This window comes from Myodes glareolus, chromosome 17 (genome assembly GCF_982192425.1).
Source record: "Myodes glareolus chromosome 17, mMyoGla1.1, whole genome shotgun sequence".
Lineage (NCBI taxonomy): Eukaryota > Metazoa > Chordata > Mammalia > Rodentia > Cricetidae > Myodes > Myodes glareolus.
The window spans coordinates 54,020,452-54,041,167 of NC_142042.1; positions in this window are offsets into that span (position 1 = coordinate 54,020,452).

The following is a 20,716-nucleotide window of genomic DNA, read 5'->3' on the forward strand; positions in this document are numbered from 1 at the left end:
ATCCCCTCTGCCCTGTGAGAAGATACTGTCGGGGGAGTCACACCCAGAGCTCCACTTGCAAACCACAGACTCAAGTTTATAAAGGACAGCATGGACATCCCTGTCCCCCCAGGACCTGCTACTCAACCCTGGTACAGCATATGTCACCTTGAACATGCTTTCTAGGAAATGACACCATTCAGGTGTCAAGATAATGTTTCTCAGCCTCTCTTATGTCTTTGAAACAAGGTGAATATCGAGAGTTATGGGTTGTGCTCCTCCAATGCTGGAGACAGACATTATTCCAGAATATGTATTAGCTGGGGAGCAGGAAGTGACTGACTGGCAGTCAGCATATTGGCTCCTACCATGCAGCAAGAATGCAGCAGAGTCTCGCATAGTATAATGTATCACAGATCCATTTTCTTGTTTCTCCTTGTGTTCCCATTTATGATTCTAGAATGCATTATTTGCAACAACCATGCACAACACTTAAAGTATATTAGAACATTTTACAGAATAAAACAATTTGTATTTTTGTTTTATTTTCGTGTGTGTGTGTTCATGTATATCAGGGTGGGGGTGGAAAGAGAGAGAGAAAAAGAGAGAGAGAGAGAGAGAGAGAGAGAGAGAGAGAGAGAGAGCGTAATTTTGGAACCTCAGCACTGTTGACATTCTGAAATGGTTAGTTCTTTGTTATAGGGCTAGTCCATGTTTCCCTGTGACTCCAGCAGCTATTTATCAGAAGCAAGTTCTGTCAATCACTCAAACATTAATACCTTCTCATTGAGAGCAAGAATGCCTTTCCCAGTTGGGGAACACATTTCTGTTTTTATACTAGGAACCACAGGACTATTATACCCTAGATCTGCCAGCATGAAACTGTGGCCTTTTGGGGTTTTTGTTTGTGACAGTTTCACTAAGTACCCCAGAGTGCTGAGTTCCCCTGCCTCAGCTTCTCAAGTGCTGGTGTGCACCTCTACACCTGGGTGTAAACAAGTGCTGGTGTGCACCTCCACACCTGGCTGTGAACAGTGCTGGGGTGCACCTCCACACCTGTGTGTGAACGAGTGCTGGCATGCACCTCCACACCTGTGTGTGAACGAGTGCTGGCGTGTACCTCCACACCTGGATGTGAACAAGTGCTGGGGTGCACCTCCACATCTGCGTGTGAACAAGTGCTGGGGTGCACCTCCACACCTGGATGTGAACAAGTGTTCGGGTGCACCTCCACACCTGTGTGTGAACGAGTGCTTGGGTGCACCTCCACACCTGGGTAGGAACAAGTGCTGAGATGCACCTCCACACCTGGGTGTGAACAGTGCTGGGGTGCACCTCCACACCTGGGTATGAACAAGTGCTGGCATGCACCTCCACACCTGGGTGTGAACAGTGCTGGAGTGCACCTCCACACCTGGGTGTGAACAAGTGCTGGTGTGCACCACCACACCTGCGTGTGAACAAGTACTGGGGTGCACCTCCACACCTGGATGTGAACACGTGCTGGTGTGCACCTTCACACCTGGTGGTGAACACGTACTGGTGTGCACCTCCACACCTGGGTGTGAACAGGTGCTGGTGTGCACCTCCACACCTGGTGGTGAACACGTGCTGGGGTGCACCTCCACACCTGGGTGTGAACAAGTACTAGGGTGCACTTCCATACCTGGTGTGAATAAAGTTTTCTTTTAATATTGATTTCAGGCACTGGGGAGATGGTTCAGCAGTTAAACTACAGTTTGCTCTAGAAGAGCAGCCACATGGCAGCTCACAACTGTGTGTAATTCCCGTTCCAGGAAATCCAGTGCCCTCTTCTGGCCTCCAAAAGCACCGCACACGTACATGGCAACACAGACATGCATGTAGGCAAAATACCCGTCATGCAAAATAAATAAATCGTTAAAATAATAATTAGACATTAAAATATTATATATCCATTAGTTGTTATTGTGCTTATTGTCCCTTAATTTCAGCAAACATAGTAGTTGACCAAGGGAAAATTACTTTATTGAAAATATAAAGAAGGTACGGTGGCACACACCTTTAATCCCTGCACTCAGGAGGCAGAGGCAAGTGGATCTCTGTAAGTTCAAGGCCAGCCTGGTCTATCGATTGAGTCCAGGATGGCCAGGGCTATGTAGAGAGACCCTGTCTCAAAAAAAAAAAAAAAAAAAAAGAAAAGAAAAGAAAAGAAAGACAACAATAACAAAAAAGAAAATATAAAAAAGTATACTCAAATAGTCTATATTCAACTCAGTCTATAACTTACGATAAAATATGTTAAAACCTTAGACATGGTAGAATCAAATTTTTAAAATTCAAATAATTTTATAACAGAAAACAGATATGATTACTATTATTATTATTATTACTATTTTGGCAGAGTCTCATTCTGATTGGAACTTGCTATCTAATTGAGGCTTGCCTTGAGCTCACAGAAATCCACACTGACTCTGCCTTGTAAGTGCTAAGATTAAAGATATGTACCACCACACCCTGATAAACAATGTGAATATCTTGATTTATATGCCAATATAAAAAGTGATTTTGATCAAATAAAATCATGGAAAATAAAATTCATGGGGACTAAAAACAATGGCTCAGTGAGTAAAGGCACCTGCTGCACAAGCACGAGGACCTGGGTTCAAATCCACAGCATCATGGCCACACGTTCACCTCTGACCCCAACATCATGACTACACATGCTCTTCTGACCTCAACATCATGGCCACACGTTCACTTCACAAGAACATAACTTAGCCGCCTTTGGTATTTGGTTAGATTCCAGTCACATAGAAACATTATTTTTACACATATTTTGTATTTTGTTTTTGTTTTGTGCACATGTGTGTGTTCACATGTTGGGTATGTATGTGTGCATGTGAGTGCAGGTACATGCACGCGTGTGCATGTAGAAGCCAGAATGCCATTCCTCCACTGCACCTTGGTTTTGAGGCTGGGCCTCTTACTGATATGGAGCCTGCCATAAAGAGAAGCTAGCCAGGGAGCCTCAGGGAGCCTCCTGTCACTCCCTCCCGGGTGCTGGGTTCACCAGTTCACACCACGCCCTGCTTTTCAAAAGTGAGTTCTGGCAACTGGGTTCGGGTCCTCATGCTTACAAGGAGGTACTTTCTCAACTGTGCGATCTCCCCAGGCCTGCATTTTGTTGCTCTGATGTGCCTGCCTGTGTGGGAAGTTATGCTCTATTTTATTGAACGGTTCACTTGCCTGGTTTATCGTGCGTGGTCTTAGGCCTCCACTTGTCCTGACGCCCACCAGAGTTCCAGGCCTGCCTCGTCCTCTTGTCCTGAGGCCTAAGCCCAGGACCCGAGATGGGACCACTGGGGATCTAGATCTGAGGATGTGTGGGAATGGGGTATGGCTTGCTGAACCAGAGCAAAATGATTAAATGTACGAATGCGATAATTCCCTCACTGCAGCCATCCCTCATCTGCCTTAGGTTCCAGTTTCCTAGCAATCTTCCCCAGTCGGTGTTTGGAATCCAGCCCTAAGCACGACCATCTTCTGGCCTTCCGTTTAGCTGCCCACAAGAACAGCGGAACACCGCCCGCACTCCAGGCGCTGGGCTAGGCTGAGCGGGATGTGTGACAGGTACCGCTTTATTGTTTCATTGGGTGTGCTGGCACACACCTGTGACCCCAGCCCTCTGCACGGGGCATGGTTTCTGGCGTTACAGAGAGCGTGTAACCCTTGCATGTAACATCAGCACATGGGAGGCTGGCAGGAGGGGTCACCACAAATCCAAAGTCAGCCTAGTCCATACAGAGAATTCAAGGCTAGTCTGGGCTTTGGAACAAGATCTTCTCTTGAAAACAAAACAGATCATTTCCAGAAGGGTGGTCCTTATCAATTGCCACTCTGTCCCTTCCTGTCCTCTGCTCAGGACAGGTCTGATGTAAGTCCTTGTGTTTATTAAGTTACATATTCACGTTTTCAGAATCTTGCTTTCTGCCATCCTAAGCAATGATTAATGCAGTTTAAACCAACAGGGACTTGTTAAGCTCCTATTACCTGACTGGCATGGATCTGTCCTCATATGGCTCAATGGTCCAGAAAAACATGGTGTGTCCCTGAAGGAACTCACACCTACAGGCAGGCCAGCCTGTAAGGAACTGCTTAATGCTGGGCCAAGGCAGAAACAAAGGATTTGCACGAAGCTGAGTGACTGCAGAGGAAGGGAGAAATAAAGGAGTTTGGTAAGGGAGGATTGCAGATGCTGCCTCAGCTGGGGCTTAGGATGTGCAGACTCTCCGCCCCTGAAGCCGATGGGGGACGGGCAAAGGACGCCATCTCGGTGCCCTGTGAGCTCTCTCCTTTTGTTGTAGCCTAGCGGTGTGACAGCAGATATGACACCCTGACTCCAACGATCAACTGTGTCCAGGATGTTCTGGCCCCGCAAGCTTTCACACGTGTGGACGCAGCTGTCACCCCTGCAGGCAGGGAGGTGAGAGATGGGGCTGAGGGCGCCCAGGCTGTCTGCCCTCCAAGCGAAGCTGTGGAGCTCTCTGAGGACAGAGGAGTATGTGTGCAGGGATCCAGTTCCTAGAGATGGAAAAAAAAAAATTGGAAGACACTGCCACACGCTCAAGAAACCCAAGGCACCTCTATAAAATGCACGAGGAGCTTGGAAAGTTGGTGAGCACCGCGCTAAGTGAACACATAGGGAGGCTTCCTTCCCAGGACTAGAGGATAAGGGAAGTGGCTGCAGTGGGTGGCTTAGTCTGGGTGCTTGGGGACGACTTAGGGAGGAGGCACAAGCCTTCTAGGCGGGTGTCACCTCAGGATGGATGGGTTGGTGAAACGCATGCAAATAGAGAGCTGATGCATGCGTGTGGGACCAGTGGGCCATGCAAACACCAAGGGTCACGCTGCAGAAAGGCCATGGGGAGAGAGAGAGGAGTTGCCGAAGTGAGAACTGGAGGTGTGAAGAGGTGGAACTGAGAACTTGAGGAACCTGATCCTTAGCAAGGTGGAACCGGATGCCAGTGAAGATCCACTCCCGAAATGGGATGAGGCAGAAAATACCTATAATCCTAACACTCAGCAAAGGCAGGAAGATCAGGAGGTCAAAGACAGCCTTGGCTTCATGAAGTGATTAACCAATTAATTCATTACAAAAAATAATAGATCCACTCCAACCCTGAGCTGTTCAAAAATAAAAGATCCATTCCAACCCTGAGACCTTCCTTACCCTGTCTTAAGGAGAGACTAATCAATTAATTAATTAATTACAAAAATAAAAGACCTACTCCAACCCTGAACCTTTCCTTATAGATTTTCACTTTTGGGTGCTCATCTTCCCTGGCATGACCCAATCCCCAACCCTAACTTAGACTAACCTGGGGGTTAATACGTTCCTCCTGATTTAGGGAGAGTCTGTAATGAGTCCATACAGCTCTGGGTGAGAGGCTGGCAGGTTCTGGGGTGGGAGGCACAGGGAAAGAACACATCGCGAATGTTGATGTGTCTGGATGTGAGATCTGGAACCACCATCACCACCATCCTATTGCTGCTGGCCTGAGGGTGAAGCCAGTGCACAGAGGCTGAGGCAAGATCCCAGAGCCAAGTCCCAGTAATGGAGTCTCTCCTCCCTGGGGCTCTTATTCCCTCCCTCCGTCCCTCCCTCCCTCCCTCCCTTCCTTCTTCCCTCCCTTCCTTCCTCCCTTCCTTCCTTCCTCCCTCCCTCCCTCTCGTCTTTTCTTCCTCCCATCCTCCCTTCCTTTTTTCCTTTCATCCTTACTTCCTTCCTTCCATCCTTCCTCCCATCCTCCCTCCCTTCCTTCCTCCTATCTTCCCTTCCTTCTTCCCTTCCATCCATCCTTCCTTCCTTTCTTTCTTTCTTTCTTTCTTTCTTTCTTTCTTCCTTTCTTCCTTCTTTCCTTCCTTCCTTTCTTTTCTGTTTTTTTATTTTATTCCTTCCTTCCTCATTTCTCTTTTTCTTCCTTCCTCCCTTCCTCCCTCCTTTCTTTCTTATCTTCTTTCTTTCTTTTTCCTTTTAAGTTAGGGTCTCACTGTTTTGACTTTGCTGGCCTTGAATTCGCTATGTAGACAAGGTTGGCCTCAAACTCAGAGATCCACCTGCCTCTGTTTCCCCATGCCTGGCCTCTCAGGATCTCTTATTATGTGAAATTATAATATTCCCTCTTGCTACTTAGATCCCTGGGGTGGGGTGTTCCTGCAGTTTCCAATCAAGAGCATCATCTTATCTATGTATTTATTTATACTCTCCCACATCAATAACAATGGAAAAGTTATAAATTCTAGACAGAGAAGCCCACGAAGGAAGCTGATATGTGCTAACAGCTGCAGACATTTCAATATGTTTATCTTAGTTAGGGTTTCTATTGCTGTGAAGAGACACCATGACCACAGCAATTCTTTCAAAGAAAAACCCCCACTTACAGTTCAGAGGTCCAGTCCATTTATCACCATGGTGTAACAAACACGGTGGTGTGCAGGCAGACATGGTGCTGGCTACATCTTGATCAGAAGACAACAGGAAGTGGGCATGCCTTGAGCATATATGAACCCTGAAAGACCGCCTCCACAGTGACACACTTCCTCCAACAAGACCACACCTACTCCAACAAAGCCGCACCTCCTAATAGTGCCCCTCCCTTCAGGGGTCATTTTCTTTCAAACCACCACATTGTTTAATGCATGGGTGGCTGGCAAGAGTTTGGAAGGTAGGTGATCTCTGGCAGGGATGCTTTCCCTGCGCTGGATTGGCAGGCAGCCCTGAAGCCCTTGCCCAGCATTGGCACTTGCTCTTGGCCTTCCCAGCCTCCAAACCTGTGAGAAATAAATTTTCTCTTTGCTTTGTAAATTGTCCAGTCTGTGGTATTATGTTATAGTGGCAGAAAGAGGACTAGGCCAGTTGGCTATGAAGTGTCAGGTCCTCCTTCTCAGGACCTGGACACCTCAGGCTGTTCTACAAATATTGGCGGGGTCCCAGGATTGTGTGGGAATAAGATACAATGAAGGCCACCAAAGTGAGAAAGACCCCCCAGCAAAGTCAACTCAACAGCCAGTAAATGTCAATGTGATCCGCAAAGTATTAAGGAGAAAGAGTGGCTGCTGAGTGGTTTGTTTGTTTGTTTGTTCTTGAAATAGGTTCTCATTACAGAGCCCAGGCTGACCTCAAATTGGTGATAATTCTGTTGTTTCAACCTCCCAAGTACTGGTATTATAAGCTTGTGACCCCAAGCTTGGTGCAAAGAACACTTCCCCCACTAAAAGGCAAATTAGAAAGACATTTTCCCAGCTTGTGTCTGAGGAAGGGCTGACTTCAGTCCCATATCTTGTGGCCTTCTGTCCCCCTAGCTGTCCTGATTGCAAATTCCAGGTAAGCGTGCACTAGAACACCTTCACACTCCTGCTAAGAGCCACAGCCAGCCTCCACCAAATCAGCCTTCATCCGGAACAAATCTCTTTTTGGATAGGTCTTGAGCCAGGATTAATTCTCCATCTTTTAAAAAAAATATATTTATTTATTTATTTATTTATTTATTATGTATACAATATTCTGTCTGTGTGTCTGCCTGCAGGCCAGAAGAGGGCATCAGATCTCATTTCAGATGGTTGTGAGTCACCATGTGGTTGCTGGGAATTGAATTCAGGACCTTTGGAAGAGCAGGCAATGCTCTTAACTGCTGAGCCATCTCTCCAGCCCCTTAATTCTCCATCTTTAGCCCTAAACCATGACCTCTTGTAATGGGTTCTAGGGGTCTCTTGCAATTGTCGCTATCCCGGCACTCTGAAATTCCATGATTCCATTCATCAACAGATCTGCTCCTTATCCTGATGCTCTGCTTCAGAGACACGAAATCCAATGACCTTCGGGAATCCCAGCAGCCCCCTCCCCCACTACACTCCCACCTTGGAAGGACGGGATGGTTATGTTAACACTAAACCACTTTGAAAAGGCTTTATAGAAGTACAACGTGCTCAGAAGTGTACACATCCCAGAGGCACGACTACAGAAATTCTCCCAAGATAACCATACTACCATCCAAGGTACAACGTGGAACATCCTCAACCTCCCTCAGAGGTCTCCTCCTTCTCCATCACCAACCCCCTCAAGCAGAACTTCAAACACCATGCATGCTTTGAACCAGAGAGGCACCAAAGTCCATAACCAGGGGGAAAACTCAAACCTATTTGTCTGCTGAAAAACTCTTCCAGGGGGCAAGGGGGAACACTGGAATCTGTTGCAGCGACGGCTGGGACCAGAGAGTGACAGGGAAGGGACAAAGGGGACAGGGATGGGAGCAGGGTCCAGAGCCCAACTAGTCCACTGTCTCCGTTGTGCATTTCTCTAGCCGTACAGATTGATTGGATGACCTTAAAAGCCTCCCACGCCAGAGCAGAAAGTCTTTTATCTAAACCAATCATCCGGAAAGCAAGCCTCCCACTGATGCTTAATTCACTCAAGGAAAGATTAGAAGAACCTGGTTCCCAAGCTTCGAAAAGTTGTTGGTAAAATTCAGCGGGAACCTGCAATCCTCCGAGACTTCTATTTTTACCAAAAAACACACACAGAGAAGTGGAGAATTTTCAAATGAATTAGACATGAGATTGATCTTTTTTATAAAAGAGAAAAAGAATCGCAATGCTATGTTTGAACTCTGCCTCTCATCCCTGGTTCCCCTCGGTTGACTCATCCTGATGGCTCAGGTCAGGCCTACATTCCCACCCAGGTTCAGCCCACTCAGTGACCAGTAGTCAGGGACATACCAAGGACTCCCTGAAACAGTGATCTGCAAACCTCAATCCGGGCCTGAAGCACTCTAAGGAAGTGTCAGAAAGTTGGTCAAGATGACTCCTCCAGGCCCAACCAAATGAGAACTATGCACACAGTAAGGGCTACTAGTGGCCTTAAACAGGACCCACTCAGACATGGCTGGAGAGAGAGCCCTGGGTCCTCAGCTGGTGCTGCAGAGCTAGGAATCAGCAGATGTTTCAAAGCTGTCTTATTTTACATTCAGCACACTGCGCTCCTTGGCAGGGCCAGCTGCCTGGCCCGCTCATCTCTACAAAAGCATTCAAGCACTGTGCATTTCTTCTTCTGAGCTGTGCACGCGCAGTATTTGTGGTTCTTACACAGTGCCCTGTGGACCCCACAGGTTCTATGCCAAGTAGCTCCAGGGCCACCAAGTACCCACTACACTGAGTCTCTCCACATGTTAGCTGGGAAGCTCAATTATGCGTATTATGGGATGCTTTTCAGAATACTGTCAGGCAGGTGGTTCTGTCTTTCTGGCCAAAACAGAAGGATTTTTAAAATGACAGATGTTCCTTGCCTTGCAGTGGGCTTGAGGACCAATAAACCCAGCACCAAAGGGGAAGATGCAGGTAGTACAGCTAAGCTCTTGAACATCACAGCTTTGCAAACAGCTGACTAGCAGACTTGTGGAATCTTGGAATATTCCCATACCACCCTGCCGTCTGCAAAGTTTATGCTTGAGAACCATGCGATCAGAAGAGAGTATCAGATGCCCGGGAGCTACAACTGCAGGTAGTTGTGAGCTGACACTTGAGCGCTGGGAACTCAGCTCTGGTCCTCTCTCAGAACAGAGCGTGGTCTAAACTACTGAGCCATCTCTCTAGCCCCTCAGAATGTTATGCAAGTTCAGGGTGTTCTCTTGGGCCAAGCTCAGAACCATCCAACACACGCACTGGTTAGAATCCCCTGTGGGGTTATCTGTAACCCAGATCCCAACCTTGACCCCAGGGCTGACTGGAACCTGTGATTCTGTGCTCACCGCCTGACACCCCTGGAGCACCACTAGCCCAGAAAAAGATGGAAGTCCAAACTTTCGAGCATGGCTTCCATCAAATGAATATGACGTTTGTAACATTACAAAGTTAAAAAAAAAATCAAAATCAAAAACTACTACTCATTGAGGACTGCCATTAACTGATACATAGCTTACCACGTAAAATAAAATAAATCTTAAAACGCCTTTTCTCTTTAAGAGGTGGAGACGTCTAATTCTAATCTTAGTGAGGTCTGAGAAGTAAGAGTAAAGGGGGCTTCTGGGGCACAGCAGGAAACGGTAGGGTCTTGACTAGAGGAGGTGGGCCTCCTTGTCGCTCTCAGCCAGTCACCCAAGTAAAAGCAAAAATGCCAAATTCTGTAATGCTTTAAGAGAAGACAGGTGTTCCTTGGTTTATGGTAGGATTGAGTCTCAATAGACCAAGTATAGGTACATAAGTGTGTGGATTATTAAATATTGGCAATGTGCTGATTAGTTTTAACTGTTAGGTGACACAATTTAGAATCACCTGGGAAGAACATCTTAATCGAGGGATTATCTAGATCAGGTTGGCCCCTAGGCCTGTCTGGGGGTGATTGTCATCACTGTTACTTAACTCAGCCCACTGTGGGTGGTACCATTCCCTAGACTGGATGTTGAATTGTATAATGGTGGAGAAATCTCACTGAACACAAGCAACAAGCAAGCCAGCATCTGCATGTTTACTCTCTTTCTCTCTTGGCTGTGGATATGCTGCCCTGACTTCCCTGCAATAATGAACTATACCCTGGAATTGTAAGCCAAATAAAGCCTTTCCTCCCTTATGATGCTTTCTTTGTCACAACCACAGAAATAAAATAGGGCAGGCAATTAATTCAAAAGAATCAAGAAATTGGTCATCAAAAGAACAAATAATCCAATAAAAAATGGGTTACAGATCTAAACAGAGAACTCTCAGCAGAGGAATCTAAAATGGCTGAAAGACACTTAAGGAAATGCTCAACATCCTTAGCCATCAGAGAAATGCAAATCAAAACAACTCTGAGATTCTATCTTATACCTGTCAGAATGGCCAAAACCAAAAACACCGATGACAACTTATGCTGAGAGGTTGTGGGGTAAAGGGAACACTCCTCTATTGCTGGTCAGAGTGCAAACTGGTACAGCCCCTTTGGATGTCAGTGTGGTGATTTCTCAGAAAACTAGGAAATAACTTTCCTCAAGATCCAGCATTACAACTTTTGGGTATATACCCAAAGGATGTTCAATCATACCACTAGGACATGTGCTCAGCTCTGTTCATAGCAACATTATTTGTCATAGCCAGAACCTGGAAACAACCTAGATGTTCCTCGACCGAAGAGTAGATAAGGAAAATATGGTACATTTACACAATGGAGTACTACACAGCAATAAAAAATAATGACATCTTGAAATTTGCAGGCAAATGGATGGATCTAGAAAACATCATGTTGAGTGAGGTAACACAGACTTAGAAAGACAAACATAATATGTACTCACTCATAAGTGGCTTTTAGACATAAAGCAAAGAAAAACCAGCCTACAATTCACAACCCCAGAGAACCTAGACAACAAAGAGAAACATACATGGATCTCATCTACAAGGGAGGTAGAAAAAGACAAAATCTTCTGAGTAAATTGGGAGCATGAGAATCATGGGAGGGGTGGAAGGGGAGTGGGGAGGAAGAGAGGGGAGTGGAGAAAAATAAGTAGTTCAATAAAACCAATGAAAAAAAATAAAAAATCTGTAGTGGAACTTCTGGGATCTATGGGCCATAGACTGCTAGTTTCAAGCTGCTAAGGGAAAAGGCACAGAGCACTGCAGAAGAGGAGGGTTTGGGGAGCTAATAAGGATCCAGATGACTAGAAACAAAATGGGGAAGAATGGAGAGCTTCAGGTTCCAGAGTGCTAAAGACCTGAGTCACTGCGGCTCTAGGATGCTAGAGTTGCCAGCAAAGCTACCTGCCTGGGCGAGGTCTGAAGTGCCTGGGTGATGGATAGTGTAGCCATGTCAGCCACCAAGAAGGACCACAGCCCTCATCTACTTTCTGTTGATAAATAGACTGACTCCATCCTAGGCTTGAAAGCCATATTAAAGTAAAGAAAAACTAGATCCGTTCCTGTTTATGATTAAATCTGTTTCTCAAGCATTGGGCTATGTCCCACCTGTAACCTTAAGTACAAATGATTCTATATTGCCTGTTCCAGAAATCAGCAATCGTGTCTTTGTTTCAAAGGGTTATTATGACTGCCTTGTTATGACTGCCTTGCTACTATGTCTTTGTTTCAAAGGGTTATTATGACTACCTTGTTATGACTGTCTTACTACCATGTCTTTGTTTCAAAAGTTTGTTATGATCAGCTTGTTTTGCTTATGTTCTGCTTCTATAACCCCGCCTATTTGTCTGCCAGCCCCCCCATTTGTAAACCCTCTACTCCTGAACTATAAAACCCTTATCTTACCCATATTCAATGGTAATCTCTTGAACCCCACTTTTAGGGAGAGACAGCCCATGTACACTAATAAAAAGAAAAGCTTTCATTAATTAATGTGGCCATGATTTGGGTTGATGGGCTTTTACTTCATATCTGTGGGATTAACATTGTGTCAAGCTTGACGTCTAGTCCAATTACAACATCTAGTCCAATCACAGAAGAATTCTATAAAACCAGGCACAGCAGACTTCCTCTAGCTAGAGGTAATATTCATCACCATCGTTAATGCTTTAGACTCAGATGTCTCTGAACAGTGAATTTTAGAGAGTAGGTCATGGAGCCCTGAGAGCCCCCAAACTCAGAAGGTCCTTCAGGGAAGACAATTTCTCATAATAACCTGAAGATAGTATTCATCTCTGGCACTGTGCTACACCTGTGTGCTGGAAGGAATGGAAGGGGACACCAAGGTCTGCTCCTTTGACTCAGGCCTGGCGCTGGGCTGGGCTCATCACCACTCTAGGAAGCTGCCCTTAGGAATGCTCTGGAGAAAACAGTCAGGATTGCTCATCCCCTCAACCTTGAGTCCCTGTGCTGTGACAGCCTCTGAGATGTGCGGGAGAAGCCTTTGGAGGAGGCTGCTGTGGCAGCTGCCTGGATGACCAGCTGGGGAGGGAGGGGAAGCTGAGCTGCAAGATTTTTTTTCTTGTTTCCCTTTTTAATGGAACACCAATTTTACCTAAAAGAATCACTGGTAGACAAAATGTAGTTGTTCCGACTTGGATATGTGGCAGCTTATTTTAAAATGAACAAAATGAGCCTGTCACATCAGAAACCCACGAACAGTATTTGTTGCCAATGATAGCACTGAAGTTTCAAGAAAAAAAATTGTATTTTTGAAAACTTTCCAACCATAACCATAAGATGAACAGTTTTTCAGTGCGTTAGTGCCATTCTGAGTAGATTGGTGGTGAAATTAGCCAATGGGGTTGTCAGGTCCAAAAGAGACCTGGGGCAAATGGCTAATTGCAATGCCTACTAACATTCCAAAGCTCACTGGCTGCCAGGCTCACGCTACCTGAGGATCCCCTCAGCACTTCCCATCCTGCCCCTGACTTTCCAGCCCTGCTTCCCTTCTCCCAGTTTCTGAGTCCTATACTGAGTTCAGCTATGCGATTTCTCGGCTCCCTGTCTACTCTCTTGGCTCTCTTCGCTCTCTCCCCACTTGGTCTCTCTTGGTCTCCTTTGCTCCCTCTGTCTTCTGTCCCTTTCTCGCCCTCCCTCTCTCTCCTCTCCTGGACCAGTCCAGTCTGTTGGTAAGGTTCGGTTCTCCTGGTTTTGAATTCTTCCAGACACCTTTGACTGTTCTCTCCTGAATATCTACAATACAAACCTTCTCCTCAACCATACTGTGGAGCAGTCGTGTCTCCATTTCCTTCAGAGGTTTGGTGGGGTGTAGTACCATGTGAAGAGATGTCTCAACATTTAGAAGCTCTACCCAACTCATCAAAGCACTATTTCCCAGTGATCGTTGCACAATACTACCAAACCATGCAAAAGTGGCTCTTATATAGTGGGACTGGAGAGATGACTCAGCAGTTAAGAGCACCGGTTGCTTTTCCAGAGGTCCCAAGTTGTTCCCAGCACCTACATGGCAGTTCACAACCATCTGTAACTCCAATTTCAGAGCATCTGATGACTTCTTCTGCCTTCCATAGACACCAAGCATGCATATGGTACACAGACATGCAAGCAAAACACCCATACACATAAAATAAATTAAAAAATATATTACCGAGAAACACAATACACTAAAGGATTATTTAGTATAACAGAGACAGGTATCTTCACTGAACTGTGAGGTCAGATTTCAACTACAATTAGTTTTTAAGCTAACTACTTCTTACATACACATTGTTTCAAAGAACATCCAAAATTTTATGAAAAGACAATAGAATACTTTTCCTAACTGCACATATATGGGTGTAGATTTCCTTTATAGTCTTTAATCAAACAACGAATCACAGCAGGTGAAGGTAATAATCCAGACATTAAAGAGAACTGCAGACATTACAATAATGCTACTCTTCTTGCTCAATTGTTTTGTTCTGGGAAATGCATTTTTAATACATTAAAAAGCTATTTTTAATGTATTAAACATAAATGCATTTGAAGTATTAGATGCAAATATTAAACATAAATACATTGGAAGCTATATGCAAATATGTTAGCTTTTGTTGGGTTAATCGTTTTTCTTAAAATGAATTACAAAATAGAGCTGCTTTAAACTTGAGCTTTTAAATTTATTAATAAATAATAATCATAATTATTGCTGATGGTGGTGTGTGTGTGTGTGTGTGTGCGCACACTAGGGGGGTGCACATGTACCACAGCACCTATAAGGAGATCAGAAAACAATTTTCAGGAGTTGGTTCTCTTCTTCCACAGTGAAATCCGAGACCAGACTCAGGTCATCACCCTTGCATAGCAAGAGCTTTTACTCACTGAGTCATCCTGCTGGCACAACCCTGAGTTTTGACTTTGGGTATAATAAACAATGACGACACACATAAATAGCACTTGAAAGTTCCTCGATTTTTCAGAGCACAAAAGTGAGAGAGAAACTAGACGTGCAGGGGCACCCCTAAATCCCTGCCTTAGGAGGGTAAAACAGGAGACCCAGGAGTTAGTGCCCAGCCCGGGTTATATAATACATCACAGACTAATTTTGGGCTACATAGAGAGAGCCTGTCAATTAAAATAATAATACCTCATATAAATAAGAATTTTGAGAAGGTTTTGATCTAGAGCAAATCCTATACTTTTTCTGGAGGCCGGAAAGAGCTCAGTCACCAAGAGGAAGGATGTTGGGCTTCAAGAGGAAACTGAAATGGATTGCTGGGAAATATGGAGTTTGTTGAAAGGATTCTTAATGCTATGGGCAGATAGTCAGAGAGGCAACAGTCTGGAGGAGCACCAGAAACAGAGACAGAGAGCTTGGTGGAGGTCTCTGGTCTCCAAAGAAAAGAGTCAGAGCCCACATAGCAGAAATGGGTTCCATTTCTCAGAGCTTTCTGAGGACGAGGAAGGTTTCACAGTAAGAGCCTGTAGTAGGCTCTCTGATGCCCAGGCAGGAGAGGGAGGGTGAGAAACAGAATGCGTGGCTTTGATGTAAACTCACTTCCCAGATGACATATCCTGGCACTGGAAAGTTTACTAACTAGGGAAACACGGTCAGTGTCTCAGTAAGGTGCCCATCGGCAGGTGTGAAAGGGGGCCACTGAAGATGCTGTGGCCTGAACAGAGGCTGGAGACTAACACTATATCCTTACTGGCGCGGGGAGGGGAGATAGTAGAGGTTATGATTTATAGCTTAAAATTCATTTTCATCTAAATTATATTTTATCTCCAGCTCCTCTCTGGATGATCAACAGAATCTACCTTTTACATACGAGAAGACAAGATGAGAAGAAATGTTTGGTCTCTAAACCAGTTCCTGACAAATGGGTCCAATGGGAATACCCCAAACCCAGAAAGCCTCTGCTCATACACGCATTACCTCCGGACCTCATGTGATCTTCAGGCTCCTCTTCCTTCTCCTCTCTCCCTTGGTTGGTCTCATGGATAACGTGTGGCTGTCTTTAAAAGGGGGACTGAAGTCCACTTCCCAAATTGAAGCAGTCTGTACTTGGCCACAAAAGCTCCGCCCACAGCTGTCAATCATCTGTCCCACCCCCCACTCCCCCCCACCCCCCCACCCCCCCAGCCTGTGACTGAGGGAGCAAGGGTGACTGGATCTCCCAGGAGCCATCCATATGCTCTGGGCCAATTGAGGCATATAAACTATTTCATGAAAGATGACTAAGCCAAGAAGATTATGAAAAAGAAGTAGCCACGAGGAGACAGGAGAAGTTCCTGACTACCCATGCAATCCTCAATAGACCTGACCACACCTCCTGTCCTGGTCCCCACATCCTGGAAGTGGCCCAGAATGCATCTCTATCAGCGTCTCCCCGGCTGCTCTAGGACTGGGGCTCCTAGTGACTAGAGAGACCATTTTCCTGCTCTGTGAACTGGAACAGTGGAAGACTGCTGCACATCTGGTTGGGGGCATTGGACCGAGCCCCCAACATTTGCTTTCCCTGTCAGAACCTGACCCAGCACACTGAGGCCCAGGAGAGCTGGGAGTGGCTCCTCCATGTCTGAGCTCCTCCTTGTTCCCTGGGAGCCACATGTTCCCTTCACCAGAAGTAAGATACACAATAATCCAACACACCCTTGAGTCTGTGGAGACCATTCCAGTTTGATTCAGGATCAGGTGCAGGGATTTCAGGTCATAGGAATTTCTGAATTCCTATAAGGAGGAGCTCTTCTCCAGTTCAGAGAGCAAATCTGTTTCCAGTATTTATCCAGAGCTTTAGCGAAGTGCCAGAGGGCTCAGGAACCCTGGCTTTGGCCAAAAGTACACCTGTGCTGCAAAGAAGGATGGAGAGATTGCACCCTGTGTTCTTGCTTAGCCATCGTCCTCCCTCCACCTCTAAACTGCACGCTCTTCTGCACACCTCTCCTAGGCCAGCAGTCTGGGGTGTGCACATCTCACACTGCACCGTCCCCAGTCCCCTCTGTCTAATGACTTACTTTTTCACATATGTCTGCGTGTGCATGTGCAACTGTGCAGGTGCCTGTGGCAGACAGAAGAGAGTGTTGGGCAGTTGTGACCCACCAAAGTGGGTGCTGGGAACTGAACTTGGGTCTTCTGCAAGAGCAGCAAGTGCTCTTAGCTGCTGAACCATCTCTTGGCCCCATTCTCTTCTTTCTAAGCACTGTGAATTATCACAATCTATGAATATTAAATCATAGGAAGTCTTTGCAGGGACTTGCTACAGAGCAAAACTTCAATGGAAAGGGCACTGCCATCCCGGGCTGACAGGAATACAAATGGCCCGACTTTTCTTCAGGGCAGCTTGGCAGCAAGCTAAGGAAAGAGTCCATACATCTTGATACCATAATTTCTTTAAAAGGGTTTATCCAAAGTTAATAGCAATGTACCATAAGACATGCTTCTATTAGCAAATGATCAGAAGCAACCTAAAAAATACCAAATACAAAAGAATGAATTAGAGAAATAATTACAGCCCAATATGTGTGGCCCTAAAAATCTTATTACCAAGAATGATGGTAATTTGCATAAGATAAACTTATGAAGTTGAAAGTCAGGTTATAAGAATCAGTGAGCCAGGAGATGGTGGTGCACACATTTAATCCCAGCACTCAAGAGGAAGAGGCAGGTGGATCTCTGTGAGTTTGAGTCCAGACTGATCTACAGAGCCCAGGATAGCCAGGGCTACACAGAGAAACCCTGTCCCAAACAACAACTACAACAATAACAACAAAGAACCAATGCATCCATACATGCTGGAGCAAGCCTGCAATCCCTGACCTCAGAAGGCCGAGGCAGGAGGATAGAAAATTAAAAACAGCCTGGACTGCACAGTAAGCCCTTGTCTCAAAAACAAACAAATACACAAAGAAGTAAAACATTGTTCTGAATAGTTTTGGCCTTGTTAGGGACACAATAACTGCAGAGACAGTCTAAGGAAGGAGCAGTTTCTCTGAGCTCACAGCTTCACAGTGCTCAGTCCACTCTGCAGGGAGGAAACGGCCAGTCAGCTGAGTTCCTGGTGGCAGGAATGTGTGGTGGTGGTGCTTCACATCACATGGTGGACCAGGAAGGGACAGCACACTCCCGAGGACCCGTCCCCAGTGACCTACCTCCTACAGCTAAACCCCACTTGACAACTTTTCCAGAATGTCCCAGAGTAGTGCCACCAGCTGGACACCAAGTGTTCAATATATGAGCCCATGGGGGAACATTTCACATCCAAATTACACCATTAATGTTTTTAATGTAGCATAAATAATTCTAATATATTTTTTCAAAATGTTCTACTTAAATGACAATTGATGCAGCTAAGAGCCTCTCCAGGACTCCATACTTGAAGTCAGATAAAACGCCAGCTTTGTGGGTCCCATCCTTAAGCACTGCCTGACTCTCTTTTCTAGTTCCCTCTGATCATATGGTAAACTACAGCAACTGTGCAGCCCCTTGCAATTCCTCCAAGGTCACGTGATTTCAAGACTCTCTTCTGAGTCATCTCAAGCATTCAGGAAGACCTCCTCACCTCCTTCCAGTTGGTTAACTCCTATCTGACCCACCTTGCTGCAGTAGGTGCCCCATTCCAATCACCTCGCTGTCTCAGCTGCACTTGTTCAACCATAACACACCCCTTTGAAGGAATGCCTGCTATATCCTGGGACCACACAAGAGAACCTTGTGTGGGCTGTGGGCTAACCTCTGTGGTCCCATGCTGAAGCCCCACAATGAGAAGTAACTCTGTCCCTGTATTACCTTTTTCACTTGTAAAATTAGTGTGTGTAGCAGGGTGCAATAACCCAGAGCTGGAAACAGACCTGCAAAATAGAGATACAGAAGGCTTCCGCCTTACACTTCTCAAAGGAACAGACGAGATCTCTGCCAGGCCCCAAACACGTAGGCCCCTAAACTGACCATTCCACAAGACCCCATTCTCTTTCCTCTTTACAAATGGAGAATCTGTCAGGCAGAATGCCTATGCCATTTTCCTGAGATAAATAAAAAATGGACACCATGGAAGCAACCTGTGGCCTAGTCACCGGAGTCACCTTCCAGGGGAAGGTCAAGATCAGGTTGAACTGTCTCGCTGTTTGGTTTGAGATCCCAGGCTAGTCAGGTGTGTTCATCCGCAGTAGCCTTTCACGGCAGCTATAGAGGAAATGGGAGGCCCTCCACCAAGAGCCTGTCGGTGAACTTCCAACTCCCTAACAGGCTCCCCATCTGGGAAGAGAATTATCTTGGGTTCCCACAAAGACTCACAGGAATAAAGCAGAAGTAACTCAGCAAGGCAGTTTCCTTTACCAAACACCAAGTGTCAGCACCCAAACGGAGCCAGCAAGCACACACAGCTGAGATGGCCTCATATCCCTGATGGAGGTGGTAATTGCAACTTCTCCTAGTGGTGGGAACTCAACGGCACAATCTGATATGATTGGTTAATTGGCTCATAGGTGAAGAGCATTTCATAAAGACCCTGATCGGAATAATTACAATTGGTCGCAAACAAAAAGCCCCCTATCTCTCTCACCCAGAAGCCTAGATTCCAGAATCGCTGGCCCAACCATCTCCCCTTACAATGAATACACATAAACTAATATTTCCCTCCTTCCCCATATCATCAAAGGACACACTCCTTCCCTGGAATTCCTTCTACTCCCGCTGCTGCTCAAAATTCAGAGACAGCCAGACCATATGAACCCTCTTCTTTTCTGAGACCAATAAGAAAGGTTCACCCCAACTCTGCCTATTGGACCCGAACTCTCATCAGACCAGTCCGCCCCCCCACCTCACCCTCACCCCGGCTCCAGCCATGCTGCTGTCTGTCTCTCCAGGGCACTCTAATAAACATCTGGCCCAAGAGGACGATCTACCTCTGTGTCCCCACTGAGCCCCGGACTTGAGGCCTTTCATTCACAACCCATTAGTATATTCTGACCTTTGGTCCAAGGTTTTCTATAACTTGTAAAACAGCTACAGTCAGGATGGGGAGAGAAAATTAGGCTCTTCTCCCCATCAGTTTGTGCCAAACTGCAAATAATCTGTATTCTAATTCTCTTTGGAATTTAGGGAAACTAAGGCAGAGGATAAGAAGCTGGGCACTGATAACATTTCCAGCCACCTCCACTGCCTGTGGCCGCCCTGCCAGCTCTTCCTGAGAGCTCCCCTTACCCATTAAAGCTACAGTTAAAGAAGCCTTCCCAAGCTGTGGATTCTCTGCAGGGAGTGGGTGTGACCGCTTCCCACTCTGGGATCATGCTGTGTTGCCCGGTTCTGAAAGTATCCCAGCCTGTGCCCAGACTCTCAGTGAGCCCTCTGTGCTGCCTAGTTTTATATCAACCTGACACAAGCTAGGGTCATCTGAGAGGAGAGAACCTCAGTTTGGAGAACACCTCCATAAGACTGGGCTGTAAGCAAGCCTGTACATTTTCTTAGTTAGTGACTGATGAGGGAGTGTGGGAAGAATATTCTGTCCCTCCAGCCAGCTCTCAAATAACCACATAGAGATTTATAATTAATTACAAGTGCTCAGCTGATAGCCTAGACTTGTTACTAACTAGCTCTAACTAACTAGTTACAAACCCTGCCTAACCTCTTCCTGCCTAGCCTTTGACCACTTAACTCTTTATCAGACCAATGAGAGCAACACATCTTCACAGTATACAAAAAGATTATTCCATAATGGGGAGAGCCCAGCCCATTGTTGGTGGGGTTGCCCTCGAGCTAGTGGTCATTGGTCTCATTTAAAAAAAATCAGGCTGAGCAAACCATGGGAAGCAAGCCAGTAAGCAGCATTCCTCCATGGCCTCGGCAGCAGGTCCTGCCTTCAGATTCCTACCCTGCTTGAGTTCC